At 46.3% G+C, this 10,706-nt stretch overlaps 1 long non-coding RNA gene across 1 annotated transcript in view; it reads right to left on the bottom strand.

The window, feature by feature from the left end:
- Positions 1-1,215: 1,215 nt before the first annotated feature.
- LOC147000142 (uncharacterized) overlaps positions 1,216-10,706 on the bottom strand; it is a 91,564-nt gene continuing 82,073 nt past the window's right edge. Inside the window, exon 3 of the long non-coding RNA XR_015046199.1 lies at positions 1,216-10,203. This is a non-coding gene — a long non-coding RNA (uncharacterized LOC147000142). The remainder of the gene's footprint in view (positions 10,204-10,706) is intronic.

The raw sequence follows: 10,706 nt of genomic DNA, 5'->3' as shown, positions 1-10,706 counted from the left end.
AATACGTTCTGTTAGCCCCACTGAACAAGTCAGGAACGGTGGGACTTGGGCCAACATTTTTCAGAGATTCTGGTAATAAGAAAGACAGACCTCTAAGTCAGAAAGTTGCCCAAGGCTCTTCCATGTACTCCAGTGAACTACAAAAGTATAGCCCAAGCCCTCTGCTTTCTCCAGGGATGCTCAGAATGGGAAAGAGCATGGAGAATCTGCACAGAGGGTATATGGAGTATGGCACACTTCACCCTCCTCGCATGTCTTCAGACAGTGGCCTGTACCTCGTAATCATACGTGGACCTCCCCGAGCTCTGGCTAGCACAACATCCTTTCCATAGCTCCAGTTAACTCTCAAACCTAGTGATTACTTGGCCTTCCTTCTCCCAAAGCCACAAACTTCCCTTCGAGCCCCATCCCACCTATCAGAACCCCGCTTTTTACCCTGCTCATTCTGAAAACCCTCTATCCTGAACAGCCCCACCCATCCTCAAAGCCTCTGGAAATAACAGGGCCCTGCATCTACAGCATCCTGCTTCCCTGCATCTACAGCATCCTGCTTCCCTGCATCTACAGCATCCTGCTTCCCTACATCTACAGCATCCTGCTTCCGCAAAGCTGGTCCCTCCTTGCAGAGGATGGTTTTCCCATGATACCCTATTGCTCCCACAGTCCGCTCTTCTACAAGCCAGGCTCCTCTTTCCCACCCCATGTTTACTCACAAAACAGCATAACCCTCCTACAATGCCCTGCTTTTCTCCCTGAAGCCTGTTCCGCCTTAAGTTGTCCCTTTCCACCGGGAAACCCACCTGGCTCTAGAAAGCCTCTTCCTCATGAAGAGGAGACCCTACTGTCTGCAGCCCTCACCCTCAGTCTCTGCTCTCATGAAGGGCTACTTCTTTTTTTTTTTTTAATTTTTAATATTTTTATTACATATTTTCCTCAATTACATTTCCAATGTTATCCCAAAAGTCCCCCATAGCGCCCCCCACTTCCCTACCCACCCATTCCCATTCTTTTGGCCCTGGCATTCCCCTATATTGGGGCATATAAAGTTTGCAAGTCCAATGGGCCTCTCTTTCCATTGATGGCCGACTAGACCATCTTTCGATACATATGCAGCTAGAGACAAGAGCTCCAGGGTTCTGGTTAGTACATCATGTTGTTCCAACAATAGGGTTGCAGATCCCTTTAGCTCCTTGGGTACTTTCTCTAGCTTCTCCATTGGGAGCCCTGTGATACATCCAATAGCTGACTGTGAACATCCACTCCTGTGTTTGCTAGGGAAGGGCTACTTCTATGCTTCAAGTAGCTCCTCCACACAAAGCCCAGTCCTCATACTGAGCCCTGCTCCTCACAAATGCTGCCCCTCCTGAGAAGCCGTGCTCCCAGATGAGCCGTGGGATCTGAAGTCCACTACCTGCTGCCTCTTCGGGAGCAGACCAGGAGACAATGGTAAATGCAGGTGAGTTTATTCGTGATCTGGGGCCAGAACTGAGGAGAGAAACTGTTTAGTTTGTGTTAGCTGCAGTAGTGGTTCAGCTTAGAGGAAAGAAGAGGAAGAAAAGCCAGGCAATAAGTACATGTATATGAAGTCGGAACTGTCTATCCCGCAGGGCTCCAGCATGTGCCCAGGCTGCGTGCTGATCTCATCCGGGGCTTCCTGGGGTTTTCTTTAGGAAGAGTTTTTATAAAACCGCACATTTCAAGGTTATACTTCGTCTACCCACAGATCCCTGCTCCCCTTATGAAACTGCTGTCCCTTCTTCAACGCCTCCATGCCCCCATATAGCACCTATCCTCATCTGTCTCTGTTCCTCCTAGTCCCCTACCTGACTTGAGGAGTCTACAAAATCCCGTGCTGCCTGCACGGCCTGGACCCTGGTAGAAAGCCCTGTTCACAAGCATGGCCAGGCCCATCCTTAGAAGCTCTGCTCATTCTACACACCATGGCTGCTTTCTAGAAAGCCTTTGTTCCTCCTAGCAAGCTCTCACCTGCTATAAACTCCTGTGCTTTCTAGAAAGTTCTGCTCTCCACGAGCCCTGCCTCTCATGAGATCCAGTCCTCCATGAAAGCCTTGCCTACCAAGGTAGAGACCTCCCTACCAAGCCCCGTTTCTCCCTCCAAGCCCCTGATCCTGTTGAAATGTCCTAACCTGAAGAAGTGGTGTGTGCCTGAAGGGACATTACTTAGAAGACTGAGGCAGAAGACTGAGTGAGGGCAGAAGACTGAGTGAGCCCAGTAGTTTGAGACCAACATAGACAAGCCCTGACTCAAAGAAAAATACTAAAACCTCTCTCATCCCTGGAAGCCACTGTCTATCCTACAAACCCCTTTACCGTCTTACACTGCCCCGTTTCTCCTCCAGCACAGCTTGTGTCCTGTCAAGCACACTTGGCCACATTTTGTCTTTTTCCCATAGCACTTCCCTCAAAACCACTGATTGCTTTTCAGTAGATCACGAGCCTAGACGAGTGTTGTTCATGTGACACACAGAACTGGTGTGCCGTGACCAAAAGTGACCAGTGGTGAATGAAGCTGGTTTCAGAGCGAGTGATGCCCACAGGAGTGAGGCTTTGTTCATTCCCTCCCTTGCTGACGTGGGCTCCATCTCTACATCAGAATTTCTACGTGGTCTCTAGGAGAGGTGCCAGTGAGCATCTCTTCAGTTCATAACACATTGTTCCTTTGAGATACGATTTCTATATAAGTGCATATGGAGGCAGGATCTGCCTGCCTGTTCCCACTCTTCCCCCCAGCACTATAAAAATGGGACTGGACCAGCCCTTAAAAACATGTGTTGCTCTTGCAGAGGAGGCAGGTTTGAGTCTCAGCACATACATGGCAGCTCACAGCCACCCATGTCTCCACTTAGAGCTGATCCAGGGCCCTCTTCTGACCTCACCAGCACCAGGTATGCCACAATGCACACTCCTAGTGCGGTATTCCAGGCTGGAAAACACAAAAGGGTCCAGGGCAACATCAATGAGATCCAAGACGAGTAGAAGTATGGATGAGGAAGGGGGTTTCTTTGACAGCTCACAATAACCACCCAAACCACAACCATCACAGGTACCACCTCCATACCACCCCCATCAAGACTGTCACCACACCTCCATACCACCCCCATCAAGACTGTCACTACACCTCCATACCACCCCCATCAAGACTGTCACCACACCTCCATACCACCCCCATCAAGACTGTCACCACACGACCACCATCATTTCCACCCACCGTCACTATAACCATCACAACCACCGTCATTACCTCTACTTTAACCATTTCCACCATCACTATAGCTATTAGTGCTACCACCATCATCCCATCTACCGATATCAAACACCCCCACCCTGCCCCATCACCACCTTCCTTACCACTGCCTCCATCGCCATTACTATATCACAAACACCATGCAAACCATCTCCAGTATAATCTAATTTACTGGACTCTAGTTAAAGTCTAGATAGGAGGTAGGGAAAATTCAGACCAAGAAGGTGGGGAGGTGACACGAAACCTGAGAGGAGGAGCTACAGACAAAGCCTCATTGCTGCTTTAGGAAGCCTGGAGGGGCAGGGAGCTGGGTTCAACATGAAGAAGATGGAAGGAAAGATCTTAAAAAGCCTTCACTTGGGGCTGGAGAGATGGCTCAGTGGTTAAGAGCACTGACTGCTCTACCGGAGGTCCTGAGTTCAATTCCCAGCAACCACATGGTGGCTCACAACCATCTGTAATAGGGATCTAATGCCCTCTTCTGGTGTGTCTGAAGACAGCAACAGTGTACTCATAGAAAATAAATAAATCTTTAAATTCCACACCACCAATGACTCTGCCAAACACCTTTCCTGGCCCTGCTCTGAGATAGCTCCCATCCTAAGCAACCCAGAGTTCTGGCTTGAAGCTTGTTACAGGAACAGAGCAAGGATCCTGGAGTCAGACTATGGATGGCTTTATTTTTCATTTGACCACTCCAACTGAGTGGTTCCCAGCAGGTCACATCTCCCTCTAGTCCCTTTCTTGACTTCTCCTGGGACATCCCTTCTGATAAACTGCTACCTTTGCTGTGTCCCTCCTGTCAACCAGGCTATACTGCAATGTCTTTAGCACACAGCTGGTCTGTAGTGTTTAGCTGTCAGTCACAGCTACGGCTTTGTCTACAGCGATGCTCAGCAAGAAAAGAAATTCCTAAGTGAATACCAAGATACTCCACTACGAACACACAACATCATTGGCCTCCTGCTCATTTGCCAAGGGGAGTCCTAGGTACCGACCTGTACCTAGACCTGGGTCTGCTCATGGAATGTTCTAAAGATGCCTGTCACAGACATCACAACACCAGGCCATGCATGTCTTCTCCTGTTCTTTTAAGAAACTCTTGTAAGACTAGAGAGATGGTGCCATGCAAGCGTGAAGACCTGAGTCCAGTTCCCCTGCACCCATGTCAAATAAATCCTGGTATGATGGTACCCATCTTCAAGCCAAGCACTAGGAGACAGGGGTCAGAGCCAGGTGGGCTCTCTGACCAGTCTAACCTAAACGGTGAGCTCTGTCTCAAAACATTAGATGCCAAATGACTGAGAAAGACCTCTAGTTTAGGCATCTGTCTACCATACACACAAATGCCAAATACACAAACACACAAAGAATCTTTAACAAACAGTTGAATGAGCGTGAGCATCGGAGGAAAGAAAAATGCCAGACAGTTAGGCTCCTCTGGCCAGAGGTGGTTGTTGGGATGGGGGGAGAAGCTTCTGTTCTCTCCTCTGAGAAGCTGGAGGCTAAGGCCGTGCTGACTCACATTCCCACAACCAGAATCATCTCTCTTCTCTCCCTGTGTGATCATCTGCATCATTTACCTTCCTCTTCAGTGGCAAAACACATTTTGATGGGAACAGTTCAAAGGAGGAAATGTTAATTTGGGTTCACAGTTTCAAAGGGTATAGTCCATCATAGTGAAGAAGACATTGGGGCTGAAGTGGCCCCATCCAGAGTGACAGGAGCACACAGCAGATGCTACTCGATGGTAGTCAGCCGGGAAGTAGAGAACATGGGCAGGGACCAAGAGTGAGTGTAACTCTAAAAACTCCCCGCCCCCACTTCCGTAACTAACTTCTATCAGTTAGGCCCCATAGCATAATGGTTCTACAACTTCCCAAAAGAACACTGCAGTTCAGGGACCCAGTGTTCAAACACATGAGCCTGTGGGGACATTTCAGATTGGTGAGACACTAACACACTGTGCAATCCGTTCTGTAGACAGTCACATTCCTATCAGGCTGTTTGAGCTCTCCCAGAAAGGTCATTTGGCCGATACTTTCCTTTTATTAATCTTCAGCTCTCTGCCTTTCCTATGTGTCTGTATTAGTTAGGGTTCTCTAGAGTCACAGGATGTATGGAATGTCCCACAATATTGAGGGAATTTATTGTGACGACTTACAGTCTTGTTGTCCAACTCTCCCAACAATGGTCAGCTGTGAATGGGAAGTCTAAGAATCTAGTAGTTGCTCAGTCAACTACATGTGCTGGCAAGCAAATGCAAGGAGGAGGAGAAGAGCAAATCTTCCATTTCCCAATGTCCTTATGTAGGTCTCAAGCAGAGGGTGTGGCCCAGATTAAAGGCGTTCACCACCATACCTGGATCTGGGACTTGCTTTGTCCCAGACTGACCTTGAACTCAGAGATCTCTTTGCCCTAGTCTCTTGGAATTAAAGGCATGCACTACCTTGCCTGGGCCTAAGCTTTTCATGGCCACTATGCCTCAAGATCTCCATGTCAAGATCCAGGTCAGAGACTTGTGTCTTCCAGCCTCAAGATCTGGATCACAGGTGAGCCCTCCAATTCTGGATTGTAGTTCATTCCAGATAGAGTCAAGTTGACAACCAGGAACAGCCATTATAGTGCTCTACGAATTACTTCACTCTCTAATAACTATGTACGTTCTTGTATGGTGACATTCCAGATGAAGAACACCAGCTTACAGGACCACTGCCATAATGGCAAGTGTGCCATATAAATGAAATTCACAGTAGTGTTGTTTGTAATGGCAAGAGAATAGAGGCCATGTAAAAGCTCACCTGAAGAGGATTCATAAATTTACATCTGTGTTCCGGGGAGGGAAATGGTACCTACTGTCTTGCTAAGAGGAGGGAGTATTTGTAGTGTTATATATGCATCATGATTCCTCTCAACCATAAGTCCATTAGTGCATTGCTGGAGAGAATCGTTACTGTTTAAGAATGGTTGTCTTTGAGGAAAGAGTGCAGAGAGCTTACAAAAGATTTTCATGCTTATAGTCAAAGGGCCTTATGGTTTTCAACCCTTCTATCTAAGAGCCAGTTATGTGGGTACATTGGTGGTGCCTACTCTATTCCCTTGGATTATCCGAGTTAAGGTATGCAAAAGTGTGCCACATCTCTGACTTTAAATACATATGCAACAGGAGTGGAAAGATGGCGCCTGAGTTGAGAGTGCACACTGCTCTTCCAGAGATCCTGATTCCGGTTCCAGCATCCACCTTGCGTGGCTCAGGACCACTTGAATCTCCAGCTCCAGAGGACCCAGTGCTCTCTTCCAGATTCCAGAGAACCCAGCATGCTCTCCCAGACTCCATGGGTATTTCGCTTATATGCACAAATCCAAACTCAGGCACACACATAGACACATTATTAAAAATAAGAATTTTTAATCAAAAGCTACAATAATGCAAATGAGATGTCTGCTTCTCTGGCTTCACTGAGATGTAAACTACATCTACAAGGACCTCATCTCTTTTCACTGTCACAGGGCCCATGATTAGAATAGTGACAGGCATATAATGTCATTTAGCACATAATTTTTTATCAAGAAAAAAAATCTACTTTTAAGTGGAGTTTTTAATTGAGAATTTCATATAATGAATTTAGATCATATTCACACCAACTCTTCCCCTTGACTCCTCCCAGATCTCCTCTCCTTCTTCTTTCTCAATTTTATATTAAGAATCTTTCTTGCCAGTCGTGGTAGCGCACGCCTTTAATCCCAGTGCTTGGGAGGCAGAGGCAGGCGGATTTCTGAGTTCAAGGCCAGCCTGGTCTACAAAGTGAGTTCCAGGACAGCCAGGGCTACACAGAGAAACCCTGTCTCGGAAAAACAAAACAAAACAAAACAAAAGAATCTTTCTCTGTGTGTCTCTCTATCTCCGTCTCTCTCTTTCTCCCTTTCTCCCTCTTTCCTTCCCTTCCTCTCCATTTTAATGACACACTGATTCTAATTTGTGTTCTCCACATACTTCTTGGTGTGGTGCCATCCACTGGAGTGTAGTCTACTTACCTACGAGGGGCCACACCCTTAGAGAAAACTGTCTCTTCCTACCCCAGAAAGCATCAGTTGTATGTAGCTCCTCAGAGGTGGAGACTCATGAACTCCTTCACAGTCAGAGCTGGCCTGATCGTGCACAGGTCTCCTGTCAGGTTTGTATGAGCAGCCATCCTGCCATGTCGAGAAGACGCTGCTCTGATCCAGTCCTCTGACGGGTGGATCGTTCAAGAAAATTCTATTTTAACAAATCTATCATTCCCATCCCTCTCAACACTCCCGGCTCTTTATTGTTGAACTGAAATTTAAAAAAAAAAAATCAAAATTACTAAGTGATAAAGCCTTATGCCTCAAAGCAAGGGTTGTCTGAAGAAATCTGGATACCAGTTAATAGTTAACTCATTCAAAATGTGAGCTCCCACCAAAGAACATTTGACCATGCCAAGGAGCAAACGAGGGGCATGCGCTGCATATGAAACAAGCTCAGAAGAGATAAAAATCCGTGTTTTCTCAGACTGCAGTTGTTAGCATTGCCCCAGAGGCCCCTGGGATCCTTTTTCCTGGCTCTGACAGCCAGGGACTGTGGCGTCTCTCTCTCTCTCTCTCTCTCTCTCTCTCTCTCTCTCTCTCTCTCTCTCTCTCTAATGGTTCCCCACAAAAGCACCCTGGCAGGGTAACAACAGCTTGGTTCTGAGCTCTGTTGGACAAATGGAAAATAGACAGGGAACAATGGCATCAGAGAACAAAAATCTAAACCATAAACATGGCTGAATGATGAACTGGAAATATTGTTAGGATGGGAATGAATAGATAATTATAAAATTTCAGACAATGTGTCGCTGTGTGAAGAAGCCAACATACAAAATAAACCAGATATGTGTGGAGTAGAACTAGGCTTTGTGGCCAGAGACCAGGGTGTACATCTTTCTCTGACATTGACCCTGGGCTTCTTATCTGCTTCTCACAGACCCAGATTCCTCATTTATCAAATTGATAAACCATAAGTACAGTGTTGTTATGAAGAGGACATGAAAGCACTCAGTTAAGAAATAGCTACCAGCTTTTAGCTTTTATGATATACATATGCTGTTTCAAATAATAAAAAAAATTATAAAATAACATACAAGTGAAAATTATTGACACTTATTGGACAAAGGCTCTGGATTGCTTTGTATGTTACTTAAGGGAAGTCCATAATATGAATGAGTCAAAATCAGAACCCATAATAGTTGGGCTATTAGTTAAATCTAAATCAGCTGCTGTGTGCATTTCCCCAAATGTGCGAGTGTGCATCTCTTCCAAATAAATGCCCATAACTCGTAGGAGCTACTAGCTCTCCTCTCTCCATGGTCAGAGTTCTTCTATTTCTTGTAATTGAGTGGAGAACCTGAAGGAGACCTCAAGCCTTCAGTCTGTGTCTCCAGTCATGGGAGTAAGGTGACAAACGTAGAGGTTTTCCTGGGAGTGTCCCCACTCTAACACTTTAAAATCCAAGAACACTTTCAGTCCCATGCATGCTGGGGTTGGACACCTCCACTTCAAGCCAGTGACGATCCCTAACCTTGGTAGAGTTTGACACTACCATTTGGCCCTTGTGAGCTTTACTGTGCTCCTATGGGAAAGGGAGGGGGCAGAGGGAGAAAGAAGGAGACTAGGAAAGAAACAGTCAAGAAGTCTGACCTCAGCTGGAGTCCCAAGAAAATGCAGAAAAACTGGGAAGTAGTTATAGATGTGAAATTGCACCACACAGCTCCCCAATCCTGTCCTGCAGGGGGCGCAGTCAACCCGCAATAGTTCTATTGCCTTTAGAGGCAAACAGGAGGAAGCACCTTGAGGGTGTAGAAACAAGGGGTGCGATATAGCTAGGGAATGGGGTATGCAAGAATGAGGTCTTTACACCTCAGAGGCCAGCCTGAAGATCCTTGTAACCCCAGCTGCAGTGAGCACCTCACCCTGCTCGGACTAAACTGTCTTACCCCTTTTACTTGGCCAGTCTCCCTCCTTTCCCTTGGAAAGAATGAGGCATCACTCCAGCAATCAGTCACTAGCAGACCTGCATCCTTGGGAGGAAGAACTGTGAAGCTGCTAAAGGCTGTGCCCAGGCCTCCATGAAACTCCATAGTGCCCCTGTCAAATGGCTGCATCCATGGGGGGGCCTGGAGCCTCTGGGTCACCTGCTGGCATGAATGGGGAGCTGATTGCTGATTGCAGCTCCATGCTGATTGCAATGCATTTGTTCCATTTGAAACACTCTGCAAAAAGCACAGTTTCTAAATGAGAGAACTTTGTGTGGGCACAGGAACATTGAGGGCAAGATTCCAAAACCCCCAGGTGAGTTAGCCTTCTTTCTCTGCAACAATGACCTACAGCAAGAAGAAAGATGGTATCCTGCAGCCTTTGGTAATCTAGGAACACCCTTGGGGAAACTTCAGAGTTCCCCTTGTCTGTATATCTCTGCTGAGAATCAAAAACTATAGAAACTGGCATCAGAGCCAAAACCAATACTATGAATCATTCCGGTGTGGGCTCTGGACAATTCACTTGAAATCTAGACCGTGGTTACATCAGCATGTCAGAGTTACAGGTTTGTGAGCTGCCAGATATGTGTGCTGAGAACCAAACACTGGTCAGTTTCAAGAGCAGCAAGTGTTCTTAACTGTTGAGCCATCTCTCCAGCCCTCCCCCATATCTTCCTTAAACATGTGAATTTTAGTAGCTATTCTCAAAGAGTGAGTTTTTATATTTCCTTAGTAGTTTTTTTTTATTAAACTAAAACTAGCACACACACAACTACAAATCATGACTATTTATGAAAGGCACATACCTGAGGGACAGAGGGACCACAAGTCAGAATGGGAGCAGAGCCCAGGCAGTGGCACTCTCTCAAGTTTTCTTCACAACTTAAAAGGAAGCATCGTCTGTGGAGGAAAATAGGCCCAGCAAGTTTGTACCACAACATAACAAAGGGTGTGTTTGAAAAGCCCACAGCCAACGCCATACTGAATTGGGGGTGGTAGGTGGGTGGTAGTGTGAATGAACGTATTTCTTCTAAATCCAGGAATGAAACAGACTGTCCTTGGTCAGCAGTATCATTCACTAGCGTACTTGAAGTTTTAGCCATGATAATGAGACAAAACTAAAAGTATGCAAATAGGATGGAAGAAGTTATATTTGCAAATGACATGATTCTATACTTAGAAAGCCCTAAAGACACTGTGGGAGTTGAGGCATGGCTCAGTGGTAGAGTGCTTGCCTGCATTCATGAGGCCCTGGGTTCCACTTCTAAGACCAAAACAAACTACACTAAAACACTTTTAGAGCTGATAGGTAGGAGACAAAGCCAACATAATGACCTCAGAGGCTCCTTCCTATACCAGTAACAACCCTTCAAAACGAAAATAGTCACATTAATGATAGTCAC

This window comes from Mus caroli, unplaced genomic scaffold (assembly GCF_978045245.1).
Source record: "Mus caroli unplaced genomic scaffold, Mus_caroli_1 scaffold_20, whole genome shotgun sequence".
Classification (NCBI taxonomy): domain Eukaryota; kingdom Metazoa; phylum Chordata; class Mammalia; order Rodentia; family Muridae; genus Mus; species Mus caroli.
The sequence above is the reverse complement of the archived record's forward strand: the minus strand, read 5'-3'. Positions and strand labels throughout refer to the sequence as shown.